At 39.4% G+C, this 25298-nt stretch overlaps 1 pseudogene; it reads left to right on the forward strand.

Moving 5' to 3' along the window:
- Window positions 1–25298, forward strand: part of LOC145713713 (small ribosomal subunit protein eS24 pseudogene) — a 32380-nt pseudogene that overhangs the window by 3753 nt on the left and 3329 nt on the right.

A 25298-nucleotide genomic window follows, 5' to 3' on the forward strand; every position in this document is an offset into this window, starting at 1 on the left:
GAAGAATCTCTGGGGGTGCCTGGGTGGCTCAGTGGGTTAGACATCCGACTGCAGCTTAGGTCATGATCTCACTGTTAGTGGGTTCAAGCCCCCCGTCAGGCTCTGTGCTGACAGTGCAGAGCCTAGAACCTGCTTTGGATTCTGCGTCTCCCTCTGTCTCTGCCCCTCCCCTGCTCGTGCTCTAAATAAACATTAAAAAAAAAAAAAAAAAGAATCTCTGGAAGTAAGGCTCAGGCCTCACTAGTTTTCAAAATTTTCCAAACTGATTCTAATATGCAGCCAAGGTTGAAGACCACTGTGTCAGGCACTGTCTTTCCCCAACCTCCATCAAATCACACAGAGAGGCAAGACAAGAGAGATGACCAGCTCATCTTGTTCCAGAAGGAGAACGCTGGGTAACATAGGAAAAATGAAAACACCTGAACAACAAGCTTTTCAAGATGAATCTCTTTTCCTCTGATCTGAGAATCATTCCAGTCAAATTTTCAGAAATTTGGTAGACAGTACAGTCAAAGCAGCAGTCATGAACATAAGACAACTTTAGAAGTACATGTCTGTGTTTAATTTTAAGCTGCACGAATTTTGCCTTCTACTTCATACTGTACCTGTATTTTGACTTTAAGTTGCATTGGCCACAGAGTGAAACTGCCTTTCCAAGAAGAGGCATCATGTGCATCCCACGGAGCCTCAACAGTTTGGCACGATACCACCTATTTGAGGCAGGCAGCTTTCCAAGGTACGCCCCCACGGTCACTGCTTCCTGGTATTACTGCCCTTTTAAAATTCTCCTCCCCAAGGAACCACCTTTTAATGAACAGAAAATACCAAAGGTGATGGAGTGTCACCTCCATGATCAGGTTACAAAAGACTACGGTTGTGATCTTTGCCAGTCATGTTAGGAGCTGCCCTACGGAGAAGCGATGAGTCAAGGAACTAAGAGACACCTCCAGCCAATAGTCAGCAAGGAACTGAGGCCTGCTAACAGTCCTGTGATCTTGGCAGCAGACCTTCCCCCACACAGAGCCTGAGTAAAGGATCTAGTTAAGCTGTGAGCAGATTCTTGACCCACAGAAATAGTGACAAAATAAATGTGTGTTGTTTTAAGCCCCTAAGTTTCAGGATAATTTGTTAACAACAATAGATGATTAAGACAAAATTATACTTGCACCATATTTATATTTCAATTTAAGGCTGTTGCTGCTACTCTCACTAGAGCTACTACAAATTGCTATCATTTAGGGAGCCATTCAATTTTTGATGCATTTTGCTAAGCACTTAACACACAAGGTCTTCAAAAAAAATGTTTTTTAATGTTTATTTATTTTTGAAAGAGAGAGAGAGTGTGAGTGGAGGTGGGACAGAGAGAGAGGGAGACACAGAATCCTAAGCAGGCTCCAGGCTCTGAGCTGTCAGCACAGAGCCGAATACAGGGCTCAAACTCATGAACTGTGAGATCATGACCTGAGCCAAAGTCAGATGCTTAACCAACTGAGCCAAGGCACCCCACACATGAGGTCTTTTTAAATCTTTCTGGAAATCATATAAGGTAGGTACTGTTACTATCACATACATTCCAACAGTTCACAGCTCAAGAAACATAGGCACTAAAACTGAAAGCTTAGTAACTCGCACAAAATCCAAGAGCTAGGTAGTAGCAGAAGCATTATTTTGACTCAAGCAGTCTGGATCCAAAGCTTCTGATATGCATTGAGATAGACTAAGGTTTGAGTTTCAATCTCAGTTCTGCCATTTACTCTTTCTGTGTCCTTGGGGAACTCCTCTCAATGCACTGAACCTCAGTTTCCTTACCTGCCCAACAGGGACACTTACATTGCCAACTCAGAGTTCTTACAAGGATCAAACAAAATTTGGTATCTAAAGCATCTGTGACTAAACCTCATTTGGTAATCTGTTGCCATTATTAAAGGCCCTGTACTAGTATATGTGGAGCCTGGGACAAGAGCACAAACTGAGACCCACATAGCAGATGTCTATATATTTTAAAAATAGAAATCACAATTTTAAAATAGTTAAATAAAATACGTTCTCTCCTCCTATCTTGAAAAATAGAATTTGTAACAACATTGCAGGGCAGGTTCAAATTTAGAATTCTCAGACTCCCCGGAGTTCTGCACCAGAATATAGGAGTATAGAGACCATTGGAGCCAAGTCCATGGCCTCCTGGCTCCTCTTCCCACTCCAGGATCTGTCCTACAGAATGAAGGGCCTCACTCACAAGCATGAAGACATCCCAGCCCACAAATCCGCACTCTCATTATATTAGGGTTGCCAGATGCAGCTATTAGAAATCCAGGCAGCATTTTATCCGGCAACACTAGACGATTCCCTTCCACACAGTTTCCCTCAAGCCAAGGGAAGCACACGGTGGTGGCACTAAGTCCTCTCATCGTGGAAAAGAGTGGCCAAAGGAGGGCCAGTGTAGGGCACTTTAGAGCACAGAGATCAAGGCAGTAGCACATCTTGACCAGGAATAAGACTGGACAGACCCCAAGTAATCAAATAAGCTTTACTTCTGGGTCAGCTTTCTAATCTCCATTTATGTCTTCTGCACTGCTTTAGCTCGCACAAGTGCACTCAGACAGCTTCTAACTTCCCAGTTCCCTACTTCCCAGTCTTAAGATTTAAGCCTTGCCCAGAAACACTAACATAAAGCCTGTCCGTAGAGTTATATTTATTTGTATAATCTATATAAGTCATAGCTGAAATCTTTCCTCCTCTCCCCACTCCCACTCACGAGTCCTCACCCTCTGAATTATTGCCCAACATTTCTAGACAGCAGTGAAGGGAGGGGAAAAACCAGACGTGTGTTTCTGTGTGCATCCAAAAAATAAAAAAAAGACTAGTAGTCCAGGTAAAGTCCTAAAACAAAATGATGGAATGGGCAAAGGCAGCCAAGCCATCATTAAATGCACCACATTAAGAAATGGGATTAATTTGGTTGAATAATCATCTTGTAAAGGCCTATGCATCAAAGACTCACCAAATGTAATAAAGCAAGGCACAAATAGAATGGACAACATTTTCACTCTATTGCTTTAAGTGTTATATTTATAATCTGTTCATCTATAGAAATGATTCTAAAGTTAAGGGAAGCCACACACCACATTTTCATATTCATAGCAAACCCAGAGATAAAGAAAAGTCAAGTCAAGGACATCGATCCTGGCACTGAAATTACATCCATCTCTCAGGAAGATGACACACAAGCCAGTCAAACAGACAGATTTGGTCAAAATGTGTCTCAAAGAGGTTGATGGAGGTTTGACATCATAGCATAGTTCTGGAAGACAGGAGTAATTTCCCAGGAAGACAGAAAATGACTTGAGGGTTTAGGGTGATTGTAACCTCAGGAGGCAGTAACAGTGGAATGTATCTGCCAAAAATGCTAATGCCATCTTAGGCTGTTTAATAAATATGAATAAAATAAAGTTTTATTCTTTATGAGGCTCTTATATGCCAAGTACTGAGCTAAGTGCTTTTTATATACATTATCTTGTTTAATCCACACAACAGCCAAGAAAATACTATTATTACTCCCATTTGACATAATTGGTTAATGGAAGACCAGAGAGGTTAAATACCTGGTTCAATATAACACAGTAAGAAATAAACGTACCATTTGAACCTAGATATCTCAACCACTGATGAGAGCACTCCTGATTCGGAACCCACACACCTAGAGGGAAGGTGGTGGCATGGCCAGGGGAAGAAAAGTAAGGCTGTGAGGGAACTCCAAACAATGCCCAGTGTAGTAAAAGTTCAAGAAGCTAAACATATTCCACACTAAAAGATAAATAAAATAAAATAAAATAAAATAAAATAAAATAAAATAAAAAGATTCAGGTAGATATAACATACATGAACTAAGAGATTGTGTGTCTCCCATATATCCCCAATTTGTACCACAATGCCTAAAATATAGGTTATCAGTAAATATTTGTTAAATAAGTGGATGAGTGAATTAATGGAAGGAAAGATAAATGAATGACTTTAGTGCTGCCTTAAGAAGTATAAAGGCTAAGCATGTAGAAGAGATAGTACTCTAATATTCTATTTGGCTATAGAGGCAGAAGTTCTAGGGTGGTAGATACTAGCAATAAATAAGAAAGAGGTTTATAAAAAATATGGTCCAGCAGGGCATAGCTGTCTTGAAAAGTCACAAACATCTTCCTAGAGGAACTATTTTCTATTATTTATGATCAACAGATAAGACAGTGGTGTGTTTTTGTTTGCCTTTTGTTTGCCTTCTTCTGTAGAAGAACAGAAAGGTTTGCTGACTTGCTAAAGGTAATCAAGTTGACCATTTAGATTCAGGCCACCATTCTTACCTTTTGAGTTTAAACTACAACTTTGACTTTAAATTTGAAAAAGTGGGTTTTTATATATGCAAAGTATATTTATATAGATTGAGTTTCTGAATGTGATTTGAATTTTACTATTCCAACTCTATCTTTAAGCCTCACTAACAAGGCCCTAGAATTGCTGACTAATAAACTGCTAAATAATACATATGAAAAACCAACAGATCAATGCTATTTGAGGAAGTTTGCTCACCCTAGTCAGTTGCTTGGAACTCAACACTCATGACCAGATTAAATTGACCACTGTCCAATTCACAAGAGTGTGTTTTACCAAAATGGAGAGATGTGGATAAGACTAAGAATTCTAATAGTTAAATTATACATAATGCTGTGGGACTATGGTCAGACATAGACAGTTGATCCTTAATATTCAAAACTTCCTGATTTCCACAAATGCATACTCCCTAAAATCTATTTGTAACCCCCAGATCAAAACTCATAGTGCTTTCATGGTAATTCACAGACACCTACATGTGCATAGCAGAGAAAAATTTGAGTCAGCCCATGAACGTTCCCAGTTGACATGGAACAAGTAAATGCTCTCCTAACTTTCAGTTCTCCTACTGTAAAACAACAACAACTGATCTTTCAGTCTTTTTAGTGCCACTGTTTTAACTTTTTGTGGGGTTTGGTTTTTTTTTTTTTTTTGGTAATTTCACTATTTTAAATGGTCTTCCAACATAGTGCTGAAGTGCTATCTGATGTTTCTAAGTACAAGAGGCAGTGATGTGCCTTACAGAGAAAATATGTGTGTTAGATAAGCTTCATTCAGGCTGAGTTATATATAGTGCTGTTAGCTATGAGTTTGATATCCATGAATAAGCAATATATATTAAATAAGGTGTCTTTAAACAAAAAACACATATAATGCAAGTTTATATCCTGATTGGTTAACAAATCAGCTCACAGAAACCTAATCTAACCAAATTTAGTGTTCTGAACACTGAAGTTAGGTATTAGAACATAACTATCAGAAATAACAAGACTCAACTGCATATTCTTCTAGAATCTCTTACTCCTATCTGACATGAAATGGGTTTGTGCTCAACACCTACCATTTCATCCTGGAGATGACTGCACATGCTTCCTGGAGATCATGTGCACACCTGGACAAGCATCTGGGCACGAAAGACCAGGAACAGAGCCAGTGAAACAGAGACTCCAAGGTCTCAAGCTCAGTGTCAAGATGTAGTATCTATAATTCTGAAAAGCTCTTGAAACTAGGAGACCAGGATATCCAAGCCCTTCCTTAGGCTTATCAGTCCCAGCCAAAAAGCTACCAATCGAGGTAAGGATGACCTACTTATGGCCTAGTTAAGATATATTTTCTTCTTAACAAATAAACGTTAAATTTTTTTTTTAAAGACATATTTTCTTCTTCCTGCCAAGGCTCATGCTGGAGAATAGACTTCCTACTAAAAACCAAAACTTTTCAAAGATTTCTACTGTTATTGAGAAATAAGACATCCTGGTCAAGGACTGTGCAATGGGAAACAAGGTACAGACAATGTAGGATTTGGCCATATTCAGTTTGCCAGGGTACATCATGGAATCACACTCTCAGCTTGACCAGACCAAGTGAGCTGAATGAGTGAGACAGGAGAGACATGCTGGGTCTCAGAAGCTTCCCTCCCCAACACAAAAACCAGTCAGATCTAGGGGCTACAGAAGTGCTCCCCACTGATAAAGTCAGTAAAATATCCACCACATCCATGAAGAAAGAACTCTCTCCACCACAGCTGGGAAACAGAAGTCGACTCTACCTGGCAAAATGTCCAACTAAGAGCAATTAGCCCACCGAGCGCCCAGAAGGTTCGGATCACAGTATTTGCCACAAACACATGCCGCCCACTACCAAGAGAAGTTTCTAAAGAAATGAAGTGCTGTTTTTTTTTTTTTCCCCCGCCGGGAAAAAGAGCACTTGACAAAAGGTACTAAAATACTCAGAATAAAATCTCAAGTTGAAGCTGTCAAAGACATCAGGATAAAGCACTGCAAATACATGCAGGAAATGTGCGGTTTTTCATCAAGCCAGACCACACTGCCACCTACTGAACAAGAATGCCCTTTTCCTTGGCCTTGTCTATCCTGAATGCTTTCTGAACATTCATTCTGGAAAATGTGGCCGTTCTCCCCCCACTTATCGGGGCAGTTTAGCAACAGGGTAGACAGCCCCCTCTATGAGCCAGCAGCACCATCTCCTCCGGCGCCCACCCACAACAAGGAAACTTGAAGTAATTGGATGGCAATGCAGCACCATTAGACACTGACTCATTTGTTCCATGACAGAAGTTGGGGGAGGCAGAGTCCAAATGAATGTGAGGAGATGCACACCACACAGAAAACAACGGAATCACAAGGCAACCATGGGGAGGAAACTGCTGACAAGCGTTTGAAACAAGGCACCCATAACCATGAATCACGCAGCCTAACAGCTGGGTACCAAATGATTTGTAAATCTAGAAGATTCAGAAATAACTCTGCAGGGACAATCCACATGAGATCCAATTCCTGGCCCACATCCCTTGGACTGAGGCCACTGAAAAGCACCAGTGGGGCTGGGATTAATTGCTTCCCACACCATTTATTGCCATCAAGGACCCAGAGTTAGTACCCCAGTTTCAAGCCTGAAATCCCAAATTACAGGAGGAGAGTCTAGGAGGAAACTGGATGCCCAGGCTGAGAGGTCACTATCGCCACTTGCCATGTAAGTCTATACTACATTAGTAAAGATCATTTCTCAAAACAGAAACTAGAGGCAAGGTGAATGAAAAATGAGAAAGAAATAAAAAGGCAAGAATAACTGTGATAACTCCTTTAACTGAATGTATATTGTGTGCCTGATACTTCTCCAGGCATTTTAACATGTCACTCTTTCTAATTCTCTCAACAGTACAACTGCTTTTACTGAAGAGGAAACTGAGATTCAAAACACTAAAGTACTTGCCCAAGATCATACGGATAATGAGACACAGAATCTGGACTGTAACAAATTATTATTAGAAACTGAGGAAGAAAAGGAAAGAAATAACTTAGACTGCTCCTTATTGTCAGATAAACAAGAAGTATCTTCCATGCCAAATTTAGGCAGAGAGGAATAGCCACTTGAAATATGATCAGTTTTGCGAGGAGTGGAATTGGTATTGATGTGTCCAGAAAAGACAAAGCCACACCCATGAGAAGTCATTTTCCTCTATTCCTGTCTAACTGAATGACCCCCATCGTCAGAGAGACAGTGAGCCTTTAGAATCATGAGAATCTGTGCATCAGGAGAGGGGTTAAGGCCTTATGCACCAAGATGAAAAATCCACAAGTCACTGACTACCGGCCAAATGAATCTATGATGTACCTTTAACTTCTCACTAGAAACAATACTTCTGGAAATGGAGAAACCAAGTTCAAATAGATGCCAAGAACCATCCTAAGAAGAGCCGACTTCTCACAAACATTCCCTAGTGCCAAGGACCAGCAAAGCATTTGAATTATGTCCAAGTACACATCAACCTAAGATGCTACAGCCAGAAAGGAACTGAGACATCACCTAGTCTGATACTCTCATTTGACAAATGAAGGACAGGGGAGAAAATGAAATTCCCCATCCAACTTCCTCCCTCCATCATTCATTCAAGAGTTTCAAAGTTCTGTTTTACTAGTGCAGTAGCAGTGAAGGGGATCAAATTTTACAACCCGAAGTTGTGCCTCTGTGGCATATTATTTTAAGCTGTTTATTTCTACAAAATAGCAGACACAGATGAAGTTCTGAAAACCTGAATAGAAGTTACCCTTTACTGAGGTACATTTACATTTATAAGAAAAATCTTCATTTATAAGAATGTTTACTTCCCTGTACCAGAATGGAAGGGATAATTCAATCTCTAGAAACTTATCAATGGAAAAGGAAAGGATTTAAACCTCCATAACAACCATATCCTCTTTTACTGTGCTTTGCCTGATAGACTCCCATAACTGGCTCCACTGGCCATCTACCCCCCAACATTCCCCATCATCCTTAGTTGAAAATGATATCGAAGGTGATGGATTCAACCATTTCAGAGAGTTACTAAGTTTTTCTGGATCTCTCCCAGGTATACAGGAGGTATACATGTTATTAAGCATTTATTGGTTTTTCTTGTAGTTATCTGTCTTATATCAATTTGGTTATCAGATGAGCCAAATAACCTCAAAGAGAAGAAGGGAAATTTTTCCACCCCTACATCATGTTCTGTGAAACATCAACAAAGTGGGAGACAATTTTTGCCCTGCAAGAGTTTCTGATAGAGATCTACTTGTAGGTCCTTTAAAATGGATCCTTATAAAACATCACAGTATTTTGTGGATCTTCCCATGATACCAATTATACATATAGTGTTCACTGATCATGAGAAAAAATGGACCAAAAGCTGGTATGTGAATGCAGTCATGCTCTTAAATACTTTTGTATTTAAAGTCTGTACATGAATCTGAAAAATAGTATGAATTTCTGAGAAATCATTTGTTCAATGACCAGATAGTTCTTCTTAAGTGCACTCAGGCAATACTTATACTGCAAGTCACAGGCAGGAAAACCCTGAAGACACTGGAGCCCTATCCAACTTTATATTCTGGCAGAATTGGAGGTGACCTACATACTATGTTTTAATAGGTTGTAGGAATAGTTACCCACCCCAATATATTCCTTTCCCCACTCACTGAGATCTTTCTCTTCCCTCAGCCACACTCCACCCTTTTAACTTTCTAAAATTCCAACAAACAAAGCAGATACTGTTTCATAAGCAATACTGCCCTAATGCAACCCTCTCCAATAAGTAAACAATCACATACACTTTTACATGATAAATTCCTTATACCGACCTACTGGAGGTTTAATAAAAGGTATTATGGAAGGTGGATGAATACAAGGTTACTTCTAGTTGGGAATACCTAAAAAGGACTGTGGGCAGGTTGTGCGAGCACTTTGGTAGGGATAAGGACATAGAAATTGATAAACGAGCACAAAATACTAGACTCAAGAGAATGGTAAGGAACAACCCAAGTGTCCATTGATAGATGACTGGTTAAAGAAGATGTGATACACACACACACACACACACACACACACACACACACACACTAGAATATTACTCAGCCAAAAAAAGGTTGAGCTATTGCCATTTGTGACAATGGATGGAGGTAGGGTGTATTATGTGGAGTGAAATAAGTCAGACAGAGAAAGACAAATATCCTATGATTAAACCTATATGTGGATACCGAAACAAACAAACAAACAAAAAAAACAAATGAATAAATGACCAAAAAGTAAAAACAGACCCATAAAATACAGACAGCAAACTGTGGGTTGCCAGAGGGGAGGAAGGTTGGGAGGATGGGCAAAATGGGTGAAGGGGAGTTATAGATACAACCTTCTGGTTATGGAATGAATAAGTCACAGGGATGAAAGGTACAGCACAGGGAACATAGTCAATGGTACTGTAATAGTGTTGTATGGTGACAGGTGATAGCTATATTTATGGTGAGAACAGTGTAACATATAGACTTGTTGAATCACTATGATGTACACCTGAAACTAACATAACATTCTGTTTCAACCATAACTCAATAAAAAGATTTCAATAAAAAATATTTTTAAATGAAAAATTCCCTAAAAGCAAAACAAATGGACAAAACAAAACAAAAACAAACTCATAAATACACAGAACAAACTGGTGGTTATCAGAGGACAGGGCCTTGGGGGAATGGGCCAAACAGGTGAAGGGGGTTAAGAGGTACAAACGTCCAGTTATAAAATAAGTCACAGGGATGAAAATTACACCATAGGGAATATAGTCAATAATATTGTAATAACTATGTATGGTGCCAGATGGTAACTAGACTTATTATGGTGAGCATTTCATAATATATATAAATGTTGAATCATTAAGTTGTACAACTGAAATGAATACAATATTGTATGTCAACTATACATCAATAAAAAAAAATGTTCCCTTGAATTATCTCATTCTACAGAATATCACAAGAATACATCACAGAGTGCTAAATCTTATGGAACACAAACTAATTCACAGAGCAGTTAAGAAAGTGAACAAGATCTCTTCTCATGCTGGACCATTTTGAGAAGGCTTCATGGAGAAGTGGGGTAGAAACTGGACCTTAAAGTACAGGCAGGATTTGAAGGTAAGAAAACAGTGTCCCAGAACTAGAAGAAATCATTGAGGAAGTGAATATTGGGAAAGAAGTGGAAAACAATGATCAAGTCAAGTCCGCCTAGATTAAGCAGGGGGTAGCTATCAAGAGTCATGAGAAATAAAATTGGAAGGCTGTGGGGATATATTTTGTATAGACGTTGTTTGTGTGACTTATCATACATATCTGCCCAAAACCACACATACACATGGAGGGGGCTTAGTTGGGTTGTATTCTGTACCTAGCCTTGGGATTAGAACTGGCCCTTCTGTTCCTGATGCCAAGAGGGATTAGCTTGCCTCACCTCCTTCAGCCAGACCAGGCTGGCCCCCTGGAATGGATCAGGGAAGAAAGAGGAATAAGCAGATGCCCAGGCTCCTGAGACTGTGAGCTACAATAAGAGAAACAGAAAAACCAGCTCGCTCGGGACTGCACATTGGCAAACTTAATGACTAACCAGAGATCACACACAGGTAGTGCATACATTGCCCTGGAGGCAATAGCTAGTTGGAAGTCTCACCTGAGGGAAAGACATTCAGCCCAGGACTCTGAATGGGGCTCCAACCGGGCTGGTCACTGTGAGGCCTCCCCAGCCAGAAGGGTGGGTGTTGTAAGTACCCAATTTGATGTATTAAGCCTTCTTTGTTCTTCTGTATACTTCCCTCCCTATTTGTTTACTATAATTGTTTAATTCCTTATATTCCCTTTCCCTTGTAATTAAAAAGTTTTCCTCCACTAAACTGAATGGATCTATGGTGAAATACTATTATTCAGAACAGGATACAAGGTCATGGGAGGCCTTAGAACCAGATAAAGGTCCTCATTTAGTTTTTGTAGTCACTGGGAATCTCCACATGTTGAAAAGGTGAGTGGAACAGTGAAAAGGGTATACTGGTCTGGCACTGATATGCAGGGTATTTGTTATTAGTGCATGGCCTTCAAAGTTAAAATGCCGATTTTTTTCATCTTACTACGTGTGAGGCCATGGGCAAGATATGTAACCTCTCTGACACGCAGGATTTTTAATCTCTAAAATGTGCATAGTAATATATACTCCATCAGGTTGTTAGGAGAATCAAATGAGATAATCTACATGAAGTGCATTAGTATACTGCCTATCACACACTATACTATAAACAGTGGCGATTTCTGCTAATAACCATCATTACCTTTCCCAACAACAAATGGACTATGGAAAGTAATTAGGAAGCTGAGACAGTAATCTAGAAGTAAACTATTATTTAAACCTAGATAAAGTCCAAAATCAGGTCATTTGCTAAGGTCACAAAAGCAGTAACTTCAAATACATTCCAAGGAGAGACTCAACAGGATTTGGGGACAGATAACACATGAAAGTTGAAGAAAAAAGGAATGAGAAAGAAGATTCCAAGGCCTAGGAGCTGTGGGATGACAGAACCACATACAACCAATAAAAATGGAGAAGGAAAGAAGAAAGAGAAGGTTGTTTGGGTGATAGAAAACATAATGAATTTCTTTAGTAAAATATTAATTTTGAGGTGATTGAAATATACCCAAGTGATTATCTCCCCCTCCATTTTGACAACACTGTACTAATGTCCATAAGACAGGACTGGAAAGGTAGATTTGGAAAGTAACTACAATGAGATTGTATTTGAAGCCAGACAGGAGATAAACTTGCCAGGAGAATGAATATTCAAGAAGGAGAATAAGAGGCAAAGACCAAAGTAGCGAGAAACAACCAAAATTACGGAATAAGGTAGAAGGAAAGTGTAGGAAGTGTCAAACAGGTGGGGAGAGAGAATAAGTAGTTACACTACTGTGCAAGGAAAAGAATTCAAATGAATCACAGAAGTGAATGCCCAAGCTAACACTGGAAGTGTCTTAAAAAAAGATATGCTTATCGGTCTGTAATAATTTATGGTTCACTGGCAATTCAAAATGGAAGTATCACTTAATACATTCATTTATTCAAAAAGCATCTACCAGGGTTCTACAAGGTATGACATTAAGTGATTAGGAAACAAAATAAAGTACACAAAGTCTGTCCCCATGGTGGGGGTTAAGAGATACATTAATACCTGTATTTACAAATATTTAAATCATAACACCAGAGTTAATTAGTCATTTGAGACAATAGTTGTCACAAGGTAATATGTAACTATGTGTCAGCTAACTGCTAGCAGTTCAGACAAGAAAATAATTGGATCTAGAGTGATCAAGAAAGGCTTCCTGGACGAGGCGAACTTTAACTGGGATTTTTTTAACCACGATTTATAAACAAAAATTGAAACAAAACTCTGATACTTTAAACTATTAATCTTTGCTATAAAATTTATCTAGAAGGGTCTGTCCTGAATATTGATCACCTGTGAGTCTACAGAACGAGAAGCCTCTCCAAACTGATGTTCCTACAACTTTCTCAATATGGTAGGGATCTTCCTGAGCAGTTTAGGAACTCTAATTAGAATCTTACAACTGTTATGAATGCAATATCCCAAGTCCTAGAAAACACACTAGGAAGAAAATCTTCATAAATAGAAGATGGGCCTTGCCTTTTTCCACCTATTTCCTGAGTTTCATGTTTTTATATACAAGGCAAAGCTAGAAATCATTAAATGTCAAAGGGCGACCAGGGAAATAAAATCATCAGGTAATGACCTGCTGTGGTTGAGGAGCCTTGCATTCAGGGAATGGAAATACATATTGCAAAAAATTAAACACTAATGTAATTTTTAAAATCCTGATCCTCCAGGAGAACTGACAAAGGGAGCGAAGAGGCAGAAAGAAAAGGTCTGGGTTCATTTGGCCTGCAGGAATATCAGCTTTGAATATGCTTTCCTGGTAAAGTCTGATATTACGATGCAGGAAATGGTTTTTAAATTATACATATGTCTCATTCTATACAGCACAGAGCTGCTGACTATGTCTGAAGTAGAAAGGAAAAGTGGCCATGTCCCCAAGAAGGCACTGCCCTTTGAGGAGAATATGAGGGTTATTGTCCTTTTGCATTTCCCAAAGACAAGCCGGTGAAATTTCCCACAGCAATAACAGGACCACTTTGCAGAAAAAGGAACAGCAGGAAAGTCTGTGCTAACTAGAAGCACTTCACATTAAGGAAACATGATATGTGATTTCTTTTTCTTTACAAGAGATTAATTGGAGCATTTATTAGATTTGTAAAAGCACTCATTGTTGCAAATGAATAACAAAAAATAATAATAATGGTAAGAATAAATTTCTTAAAAGCAAAAGACAAAAATGTTCCATGGCAACTAGCCACGTGGAATTCACTTGGGGCAATTATACAAAGTGAAATCTGCAGGTGTAGACAAAAAGGGAAAGTGATAGGCTTTATATTTTTCGGTAAATATCACAAACTGTGAAGCAGGTGAAGAAGGCTATTCCTTAGGCAAACCAGCAGGGATCCACAGCCTGGAAAGAAGCTATGCTAACAGCAAAAAGTCAGGGGGACTAAGGGAAAGGAAAGGTCATGGCAAAGACAGAATAAAGGGAAAAATCAGAGCCAAGACCAAATTGGTGAAGGGCATCAGGAGGGCTAAATTCATAGATAGGTGGAATTTCCTAAGTATTCTTACGAAGCCCCCATTCCTCCTTCTTGCTTCCTTTTGGAGGATTCCAGAGCAGGCATTTTGTGACATCTAAGACAACATGTAAAAAAACAATATGGTAAGTTAAAAGGGATATATGTACTCAGGAAATATTTCTGATTTTTAACACTGGTCTTGCAGAACCAATGTCCTGATCTTTACATGCAAACTGAGATCAATGGTGGGGATTTCAAACCAGATAATAAGGGCCAAAAGCAGAAAGGCTAAATTAGAATAATACAAATCTCTCACACCAGAGACAAAGAACTGAGTGTTTGTGGGGAGCAGTGGGAGGGTCTGCAGTCCCAGATTATAAATCTCTGTTGCTGAATCACCCAACTGGTGAGTTTTAGCTTCTTTGCCCAAAGTCTCTTTCAATATCCAGACTATTACAATCTTGTAGAATTCCTTGAGAAGGTTAGAAAAAGCTTTAATATTTGAAAACTTGCTTCTGCTGGAATTTATACATTTTATAGTTGCCTGCCTATCAATACCTGAGCTTCCACACAGGAGTTTAGGGTAGGTCAACTTCTTTATTCACAGAACAAGCCAGTTTGAACTAGCATCTACTATGTTCACAGTACTGTGAAATAATATAAAGGAAATTAAAAACAGAAACAGAATGGTAATAGGAATCATAATATAAGGTGTTATTCAGTAAAAAACCACTTCCCGTCTGAATTTGACCACCCAAAGCCTTTTATTTTTTTAATGTTTATTTATTTTGAGACAGAGAGAGAGAGAGAGAGAGAGCGAGCAGGGGAGGGACAGAGAGAAAGGGAGAGAGAGAATCCCAAGCAGGTTCCCTTGGGAAGTAGGAAGCTTAATGGACTGAGCCACCCAGGTGCCCCAAGGGCAACATTTCTGAAAAAGTGTTGTATGTAATATTAATTGATGTTTCATGAAAAAGTTTTGTGGTCAATTAAGTTGGCTTAAAGAAGGTTAAAGATAACCAAATGAGCCACCCAGGCGCCCCACCCAAAGCCTTTTCATCCTTCAAGGCCATTGTAGGCTCTGACACCCAGCCTGAAAAGTTCCCCAATCCCCACTGTAACAATGGATATAAATGCAAATGATATAATTAGAGGAGGAATCATTTTCAACTGGGGTGATGACAGAATGCTACAGAGATGGCAAGCAGGAGGAATCATCCCATGGAGCATAAAATCTTCTGGGAAAAGAGGTACGTGGGTAGTTTTAAAAACAGAAATTCTAAACTGGTAATTTCTTTGATTTGTTTTTAGTCACACTAATTTACTTGGAAATTTAAAACAACGGTAAAGACATGACATTTTCATGTTTATCAAAGAGGAGCATCAGTTAGAAAATAAAAATCTTTCCCTGGATCGAAGAGATCATATACACTACATTTTCTGAACAAACTAGAATCCTGTTTTCTTACAACTGTTAAGTCGTGTGCCATTTTTGACTAATACCATTTAGAGGAGAAAACATAGGAAGTTGGAGAAGACCACATCCTGCCATCAAATAATGACAAGGGGCATCACTGGCACGAGAGGAAGACTTCAGAAAGAATGCTTATATTGACTTTACCTTGGAATTTAACTCTATAAATGAGATCTCAGAGGTGAATTAACAATCATCCAGGCACCAGAAAGACAATCCACAGCAAAACTGATAAATGATTCCTCTGTTGTAAAACAGAGGCCTCAAAAAAGCATGAGCAATTTAGTTAAACTTGTCAAAATGTTTAGTTTTTCCCTCTTCCAGGAATGTAGTTGTACATCCTGCCTTCCTTGTGGTTCCCGGTGATTCCAAATGACCACTTCTGTGCAAAGAGTTGTGAATGGACGTGATACATGCCAATTTTGAACCAGACAACTGTCATTGTAAGAACCTTCAGAAGTCTCTTCATTGTTCCCTATATTTGCACCTCCATCACCCAAAGTCACAGAGTGAGGGTGATGGCAACACAGAGCAGAAACCCCAAAGGCCTGAAATGGATGTGTAGCATGGGAATCCAGGAAATAAAGCTTTCATGTTTGAAACCACTAAGATTTCAGAGTCCTTTGTTCCTGCAGCATAACCTAGCTTATCCTGACTAATAGACCTTGGTTTACTATAATCAACATAGTTTATGTCCCTTAAATTGTTCTGACGCACATTTCAAAGTTTAGAATTTAATTGATACTAGCAATTAACATTCTTCCAACAATAAAATAATAGAGAAGAACAAACTTGTATTTAATTATTGAGACTAGGAAGAGAGAAAAAGAACATGCAAAAAAAAAAAAAGTATATATATCAGTAAATACAGTAGTTCCAACATAAGAAGAGACAAATTTTGAAACACTTTCAGGTGGCAGAACAGACTCTTACCATCCATTCCTATAAGGGAAATCCATTAGATACAAAGGGAAATGTCTTGAGAAACTAAAATAGTAGACCACACACAAGATGGCACGCTAAAAATAGACCATCCTTAAGACAGTAATGGGAATTCCTCAGAGGGGAAAATGAGAGGTAAAGAGAATTCAATAAACACACACACATGAGTCATTCTAAAGCTAACACAGTAACACTTCTTATGTGAAAAGCATTTTACATTACATGAAGCTCTTTCATGTGTATTTCCTCATTTGAGGCTCACAATTACCCAATGAGATGAGCAGGGCAGGGATTATCATCTACATTTCATGGATGAAAATGAATAGGCCCAGGTACATTGCGAATTGTTCAAGATCAAATAGCTAACACACAACAAAGGTGGGTTTAGGACCTATGTGTCTTAACTCCCAGTCTATCCCTTTTGGATATCACATGTATTGCTAATAAAACCCATGCAGTCACTTACTTTATAAAAATCATTCTGCCAGAATCAAATTCATAATGTCAGCTTCCTGAAATCACTTGCGATCTAAGTGTAAGATTTATTTGATTAATTACTATCTGAGAAATAGGTATAATAGCCATTCTGTTCAAAGATGAGACACTTACACCTAAGATTCTGTACACTATGCATTAAACATGCCATCCTGTTCATTCATTTCTCAGCTGATGATGGTTCTGGATGTAAATCAGCACCATGCTTTTTCAGATCCAACAGATGTTTCTGGGTTTTTATTTTTATACTTTTTTTCTCACTTGAGATATTACATAGAGTGAGCAGGCACAGCATGTATGGACAGAGAGCTTAAGCAGGGTATGAAGATTATTACCAAGAGTCCTACAAAATGGGGCTCTCTATAGTATGGGGATATAATTCTTCATTTTCCTTTACACATATCTCTTTGAAGGTGTTTTATCCCACTATTGCCACCTAGATACTAAAAATATTAGACATATAGATGGGTCTTCTTTTCTACACCACGGGTCAGGTACTACCTATAGAGTTCCATATTTTTAGCACTCAGTAAAAGTCTTTACCATAGTGATTGCTATAGAAACTGATTGCATAAATTTAAAAAAAAAATTTTTTTAACGTTTATTTATTTTTGAGACAGGGAGAAACAGCATGCACGGGGGAGGGTCAGAGAGAGAGGGAGACACAGAATCTGAAACAGGCTCCAGGCTCTGAGCTGTCAGCACAGAGCCTGACGTGGGGCTCGAACTCATGGACCGTGAGATCATGACCTGAGCCGAAGTCGGATGCTTAACCGACTGAGCCACCCAGGCGCCCCTGATTGCATAAATTTAAATAGACTCCACAATAGTCCTCACATTGAGGAAGCACTGCCAACATTGCCAACCATTAGGTACTCAAAAATCAGACACAGAGTAGGATAAAACAAGTCACACTGCATGCAGATGCATAAAGAAAATGCAGCTTATTAATTTATTCCATAATTGATCTGATAGTGTGCATAAACTCTCACAAAGTTGATCATTTGATAGAAGAGAAAAAATTATCTAGTTTGTTCATTTTAGTCTAATCTAATAATTTAAACTCTTAATTCAGTCTTTAAAATGCGCTCTCCATCCTACTGCTCATCCCCAAGATGGCACCTGGTCTTTATGATCGGTTTAATCTGACACCTCAGAAGATTAAGTATAAAAAAAAACTATTTGCTAGTATGCTTATATTCCAAACTGAGGCTCGTGAATAACCAATGCAAAAATTTCAAAGAATATCCACCTCTGGCATCACTGAGTTGATGCTGACGATGGATTGGAAAATGGAAAGTAATGATCTCTTTCAGAAAGATCGTTGATTTCTAGTAACATTTCTCTTCCTTCTCCCCATAAGAGAAGGGGGTTGGTGTTTTCCTCTTAGCTCAACTCAAGTGAGAGGGTCCTCAAGAAGAACATTCAGAGAGCTTACTTTGCATCCCCTGCAAATTAGGGGTCACAAGAAGCTAGTGTCTACTTGGAAATCTAAAGGGCAACAGGTTGCAGCTGGCTAGCTGCTCTAAGAATAGAGTGAAGAGAAGATGGCACACTAACACTAGCCTACAGTCTAACAATCTGTCCACATTAACTTTGCAGTGTATTGCTTTTAGACATGAAGCTCTTTCCTGTTGCTCCTGTAACAATTACCATAAACTGAGGGCCCTAAACCAAAGTCAGAAGTCTAAAATTAGTTTTACAGGGCTAAAAAAGGTGTTTGTGAGATTTGCAAAGTCTCTTTTATCAAGTAAGGTACCATATTCACAGGTTCCAGAAGACTGGGACACTAAAATCTTTGGGAAACTATTATTCAACCTACCATAGATCAGAAGTGAGCTTCCTTAAATACTCCATCACAAAAGGGCAATGGGACCTCAGCACAAGTGAATGAAGGGGTTTTTTGTTTTGTTTTATTTGGTTTGGGTTTTTTGTTTTTGTTTTTGTTTTTTAAATCAGAATTAGGAGTTGGTTGAGTGGGAGGGACTTCTTTAATAGCAATCCAGAAGACAAACATTAACTTTGTTAAGGAATCTAGAAGTAGAGATCACTAAATAACCCAAAACAGAATACAGTAACAGAAAAACAAATCAGGAGTAAGGTTTAAACACCTGCCAAATAGGTACATTAAAGTCAAACCACAGAAAGGCCTTTCAGATAAGTCTTTTCTCATTCCTTATGTATCATCCTTCCACCCACCACTTCCCACAGAGTTCAAAAATGTGGCTCAGAAATTGGGAGAAGGAGGAGCACAACGAGGAGATGTGAAGGTGAAAATATGTTCCTTGTCTACTACAGTTAAGTCTGAAACTGACCATGCTCAGAGATGGAATGAGTTTTAACTTCAAAATGAAGTTCACAATATTGACTAGTACATAGGACTTGGCATTTTAATTACTGAAATGAGACTATTCTTGTGGCCAAATGTGACCAGGGGATTTTTAATTATCCCAGAACTATAGAAGCTTCCAGTACATCACTCAGTGGCAAAGAAAGAACAAACCATGATGCAGGTTTGAGTATGCAGAGAGGGAGATGGAAAGAATGCAACTGCTTTATGAACTCAATTCACTGACTTCCACTTTTCCCATGTAACCATTACATAAGCTTATAGCAGGAGAAAATGAGAGGGGAACTCACAATCACTCACAGCTACTTATAACTCTCCTCTGACTTCCTCATTCCTTGGGTCTGTGTGGCAATGGGCCTTGCCCACCTGGTGACGGTTCACTCTGTTAGCATTTGCTGGTGAATTCTAAGCTGTTTTCTTTTAGTATAGTCAGGGCCCAATGGTCCTCACTCCTGGTTAGGCTCCACCATAGCACTTGTTAGCACAACGTTTGGCTTTAACATTTGGTCCTCAATCCAGACCGGCCACCCCACAATGCTCGTCTAGGTAGCTACTTAACTACCGACATTAAACCCACTCTGGCCAACTTCCCAGCCAGACTCTCAGCTAACTTCCATATACTCCTCCTCCCAGTGGGTTATAAAGGAACTTCTGGTTCCAACTCCACAAAGGAACAGAGAACAACCCTGGAGCAAGACTAGCTACAAAATCTAGAAGACTGAGTGCAAAATGTAAATGTGGGAACACTTTATTCAAAAATTCAGAATTTCAAGGTGATGAGCAGTCCATTAAGGCAAGTACAGGGCCACCCTAAACAATGGGCCCTTTGTCACTGCCCAGGGGCACTCAATTATTTCTGTCTAACCACACTATACCGCCAGTTTTACATTAGTGTGTCCTTTCCCAAACAAAGAAGTGAAAGGCAATGTAATATCAGGGAAGAACAGGGAGAAGGGAGTTAAAGATATCAGCTAAATGTTCTTAAACTATTATCCTGAGCTTTATATAGCTTTAATAGCTCTTTATAGCTTTTGGGTTTGCAACATGCTTTTATATCTATTACTTCATTTGTTCTTTGTGGCATCTTTGGACAGTGGAAAGCAGGAGTCTCATTTTACATTTGAGGAATTAAAGGCTACAGAAGGTAAAGGATTCATCCCACGAATATACAGGCAAGAAGTCAGAATGAGGGGCACCTGGGTGGCTCAATTGGTTAAGCATCGTACTCTTAATTTCAGCTCAGGTCATGATTTTGCAGTTTGTGGGTCTGAGCCCTGCGTCAGTCTCTGTGCACAGCATGGACCCTGCTCAGGATTCTCTCGCCCCCTGCCCCTCCCCCACTCGTATTCACGCTCTTTCTTTCTCTCAAAAAAAAAAAATAATAAATAAACTTAAAAAAAAAAGAATTATACAGAGGCCCACACTGGCCTGTCTCCAAATGTACTAAATTACATACTTTACATTACTTAATCAAAAGAGTCATAAGATTCTTGTTATAAGAAGTAGAAACTAGGCCTGTGTTTCCAAAAGGTCCAAAGTGGATGTCCATGTGATTTGCTAAACTTACTTCCTCTCTCGTCACTACTCCTCTGTTTTGCAAGGCCAGTCTCCACCACACCACCAGCTCCCCCCCCCCCACTCCCCCCAACACACAGTGTCACAGAGCAAGTTAGAGACTTGGTCAGCCACAGTTCAACTGCCACTCAGTGTGGATATCAGACATCAGATTAAAAGAGACTAGGGGAACCCCGATTGAATATTGGGTGGGGGGAGAAGGAGGTACAGAAAGATATTACTTGTTAATAAATACCCTTTCCACTGAAGAACTGATAACTGAAAATCTCCTGTGAGAGGCTTTCTTTTGGGCTTTGTCAGCTTTTTCACATGCAAATGACTTAGGAGAGGGGCAGGTTAAGTCGTTAAGTTATTCACACTCTACTATGAATTCCTACTTTGGATTCCTTACTAAAAACAAGTTTTGTGAGGATACAGAAAGCATGTGGCGTCTCCAAAGAAGCTAAGGAGATGGACCATCCAGTGAGAAAAATCTCAGAGACCAGAGGACCTACTATATCTACTCCCCAAATATGCCTGTTGTGCTTATTTCTCACATAAATACTGTTGGACCTTTGAAAAACAGGGGCCTTAGCAGCTCTAGCCCCTAAGTAGTCAAAATTCCATATAAAACTTCTGACTCCTCAAAAGCATAACTACTAACAGCCTATTGTTGAACAGAGAAGTCTTACTAACAACAAACAGTTAATACATACATGTAGGTTATAGGAATGATATACTGTACTCTTAAAGTAAGCCAGAGAAAAAATATTAAAATCATAAAGAAAATACATTTACAATACTGTAAAAAAATCCACATCTAAGTGGACCCACACAGTTCAAACTCATACTGTTCAAAGGTCAACTGTACATCCCAAGTGACAGGAATACAGATATTTAAGAAACTAACCATTCCTGCTGGGAGAATGTGGCTTAACACGCTTTTTCCTCACAATTAATTAATTCCCTTCTGCCTAATTGAAAAGGAATGCGTAACCCTGATACCCCTAAATTATTAGGGCAATTTTAAGGGCTCTTTCTAGAAGTTCCATTTAGATGTACTCACATTTCTTAAAGGGCCTAAAGCTCTGGAAAGGAATCCCACTTCTATGGAGATGGAAAAAAAATCAATACGGGTTTACAAAATATAAAGTCAAAATTGCACATAAAAGGCTCTCTCCAGAACCAAGTTTCTTAGGATAAATGTATACTTAACAAGAAGAGCATTCAGATATCTCTGAGGTAATAGTTGTAGTTTGCTCAGATGCTTAGAAAATTAAAACGGTATGGGCCAAGAACGCCAACTTTCTGATTTACAATGTAGTATCACTGAATTAATAAAACCCTGATATCCCCAGCATTCCAGAAGACTCAACAAAAACGTGATATACAACTAAAACAGGTGAGGAATTTTTTTAAAAGGCTGTAACATTTTAAGCACTCTTCCCTAGAATAACTGTCAGAGTACAAAGCACGTCAGTACAGAGCTCGTTGAAAAAGATGCTAAAAGGCTCTTTCTCTGCTGTCTGGCAGCCATATTTGACTAACTACCACTCTAGCCCCCAGTTTTTTTTTTAAACAACTACTACCTACACAATTCTTTTCCCCAGAAACAATTACCCTTTCTCCTCTCCTGGCACTAATCTCAAGTGTCTGCAGTATATAGTTCAGGGATAAAAGCAATCCAACTCTGCAGGTAAATTCACTATCTCGCCAGAAAGAGGCACCTAGGGACAAGCAGATAAGAGAAGTCAGTGTCCTTATCTACAGCAGGAAGTCTTGTAAAGCCACAGATTTCAGAAAACTGCCTGAGCCACACGGTTCCATCCTTTGAGGCCACAGCCCAAGAGCACCTAGTACAAAAATAGACACATTCAGCCATCCCCACCGTTATAGGCCAAACACCCCCAAAGAATGACTGACTCATAATTACCAGTGGAACTTTAAAAAGGCAATTTGAGAGCAAAGAGTTAAGATGGTTGCCTGGGAAGTTGAGGTCATTAGTAATAAGAACCCCTTTTTCTACTATATTCTTTATTCCCCAACTAGGAACATCACCTCCCTGAGAACACAAAGTAAATTTTATTCATTGCACAGGATCTGACACCCAATAGGTAATCAGGAAATCAACTAATGATTATAAAGTCCAGTCTCCGCACCTCTGTGTCTTAGAGTTGACAGCTTCCCACAGCCCCCTTTCATCCAGTGGAAGAAAGAGATGTTTACAGTTTCAAGGTAACTTCAGAGTACTTTCGTTACACGTTCACCTTTGCTTCCACAAATGAAGAAAAAATTCTAAGAGACTGAAGTGGGAACCACGTTTGGACGCTCTCTCCCTCAAAGCACCCTGTCATGGCATCAAGACCTCAGAGGAGGGGCGCCTGGGTGGCTCAGTCGGTTAAGCATCCAACTTCCCCGCAGGTCGTGATCACATGGCTAGTGAGTTCAAGCTCCACATCAGGCTCTGTGCTGACAGTTCAGAGCCTGGAGCCTGCTTCTGGTTCTGTGTCTCCCCTTTTCTCGACCTCTCTGCTGCTTGCACTCTCTCTCTCTCAAAAATAAACCTTAAAAATGATTTAAAAAAAAAAAAAAAGACCTCAGAGGAAAATATGTGCCCAGAGGTCTACAAAGATGCTAAATCCTAGAGGCTCTAAAACTCAGCAAAAATCCATGGAAGCCACAGTGGACCTTACCTTCAAGAGATGATGCAGGCTTGGATGAGGAGTGGGTCAGTGTATGTATGAGGAGTACATCAGTACAAACAAAAGATCAACGTCCTTCCTGCATGTCCTGTTTGGCGCCAGACTCTCAGGACCATAACACAATGTAGGAGGGTAAAGTGATAGGAAAAAGACCAATAATAATTTAGACTGAATTTCCAACCAGCCTGATAAACCGGATGCTCAGAATAGATGAAATTTGACTTACAGGAAACACATAAAATATATCTTGTACAACGGAGTTTATGAAATTAAGTTCATGGTCACTATACTACCTTGCCTCCTTTCCTCACACCCACCAGAGATACAGAGCTACAGAGAGCCTCAAAGATACAGGCTCTAGACCCTGAGGAGTTGACCAAGATGCCTCATGCATCTCTGGCAAATTCACAAGAAAAAATACTGAGCTCCAAAAAGCAGTCACTTCAGGCAGGTGAAATCAGCATGCTGAATAGGCAGGTACAATGTGGGCCCTTCTTAATCTTTACCAGTGTGGCTTATGCTTTAGGGTTATACTCACAGTCGTCTCACTCAGGTACTAACGCAAGGGGTAGTGAGTACGCAGGATTCTCCAACTGAGTATTAGAAGAAAACAGCTAGATTAACTGAGATACTCTTGAGGTAGAGCTGATTGTAAAACACCCAACTGGGGGACTCTGCAGACTTTATACAATCACCTGTATGTTTGCTGCACTCCTGGGTCTGCCACAGAAATCACAGGCAATCAAATTAACACGTTTTACAATGTGCACCAATGAATTCCCAAGCTTCCAGCACAGCCTGATTAGTATTAACAACAAATCAAGGGAAAGAAGGATTAAGGGATAAACTATTCAGTCACCATGGTATGAATTAAATAGGTTCAGTGGTGACTAAACCCTAGCTTATGTGGTTCCATACAAGCAATACCCTTCTCCCTCCCTCTGGTGATCTCCATCTACCAAACCCTAGCTCCAGCCCTTAACTTCTATGTGAATTCTCAACTACTATGTGGAGGTTATCCACCCAATCAAAGCCTAGCATAAAAACAATACTCTACAGAAGTGCCTGGCTGGCTCAGTCAGTAGAGCATGTGATTCTTGATCTCAGGGTTCTAAGTTTGAGCCCCATGTAATAATAACAACAACAACAACAACAACAGCAACAACAACAAAAGGAATATACTACAAATCACTAACTACTTCAAGCCATGGAAAGTAGGACTTAGTAACTGAAAATAAAGCTCCTTAGTCAGAAGGACAGGCGCCTATATTTCTTTTGTATCATCTTAATTAGTGGCTATTAAAACTATGAATTTCATGCATAAGCAAAATTTCCACAAAAAGACTCTGAAGATCTGATAAAAGTTTCTAAGTTTTTTTTTTTAATTTGGCCAAGAAGACATTTTAAAAACAAATAGCAGATTTCTACTTCATATAAAGGTAAACTAGGTATTAAGGACAATCTTTCCCCCAAAACAACCAGGAAACCTGGCATAAATATTTGAACAGTCATCTCTAAGTTGGAGAATTAACAAGGTGGTTAAAACTTGTAGAATAAAGATATAAAAGGAGAAGAAAAACAAGACAGGTGACCTGGACCTTTCATTCTGGAACACACAGCTTAGAAGCTGAAAACTAAATAATACACTTGAAAATCTGAAGAGGTTGTGGGACAAAAACTAAAGTCCAGAGTCTAC

Source organism: Panthera onca, chromosome X, assembly GCF_046562875.1.
Source record: "Panthera onca isolate mPanOnc1 chromosome X, mPanOnc1 haplotype 2, whole genome shotgun sequence".
Taxonomy (NCBI): Eukaryota; Metazoa; Chordata; class Mammalia; order Carnivora; family Felidae; genus Panthera; species Panthera onca.